This window comes from Colobus angolensis, unplaced genomic scaffold, assembly GCF_000951035.1.
Source record: "Colobus angolensis palliatus isolate OR3802 unplaced genomic scaffold, Cang.pa_1.0 Scaffold839, whole genome shotgun sequence".
Classification (NCBI taxonomy): Eukaryota; Metazoa; Chordata; class Mammalia; order Primates; family Cercopithecidae; genus Colobus; species Colobus angolensis.
This window is the reverse complement of record NW_012122254.1, coordinates 37,987-38,543: the sequence shown is the minus strand read 5'-3', so window position 1 is coordinate 38,543 and position 557 is coordinate 37,987.

Genomic DNA, 557 nt, shown 5'->3' with positions numbered 1-557 from the left:
ATCTGTTGTTTCCTGACTTTTTAATGATTGCCATTCTAACTGGCATGGGATGGTATCTAATTGTGGTTTTGATTTGCATTTCTCTGATAACCAGTGATGATGAGCTGTTTTTCATATGTTCGTTGGCCGCATAAATGTCTTCTTTTGAGAAGTGTCTGTTCATATCCTTTGCCCACTTTTCGATGGGGATTTGTCTTGTAAATTTGTTTAAGTTCATTGTAGATTCTGGATTGTACTCCTCTGTCAGATGGATAGATGGCAAAAATTTTCTCCCATTCTGTAGGTTGCCTGTTCACTCTGATGATAGTTTCTTTTGCTGGGCAGAAGCTCTTTAGTTTAATTAGATCCCATTTGTCAATTTTGGCTTTTGTTGCCATTGCTTTTCGTGCTTTAATCATGAAGTCTTTGCCCATGCCTATGTTCTGAATGGTATTGCCTAGGTTTTCTTCTAAGGTTTTTATGGTTTTAGGTCTAACATTTAAGTCTTTAATCCATCTTGAGTTAATTTTTGTATAAGGTGTAAGGAAGGGGTCCAGTTTCAGTTTTCTGCATATGGC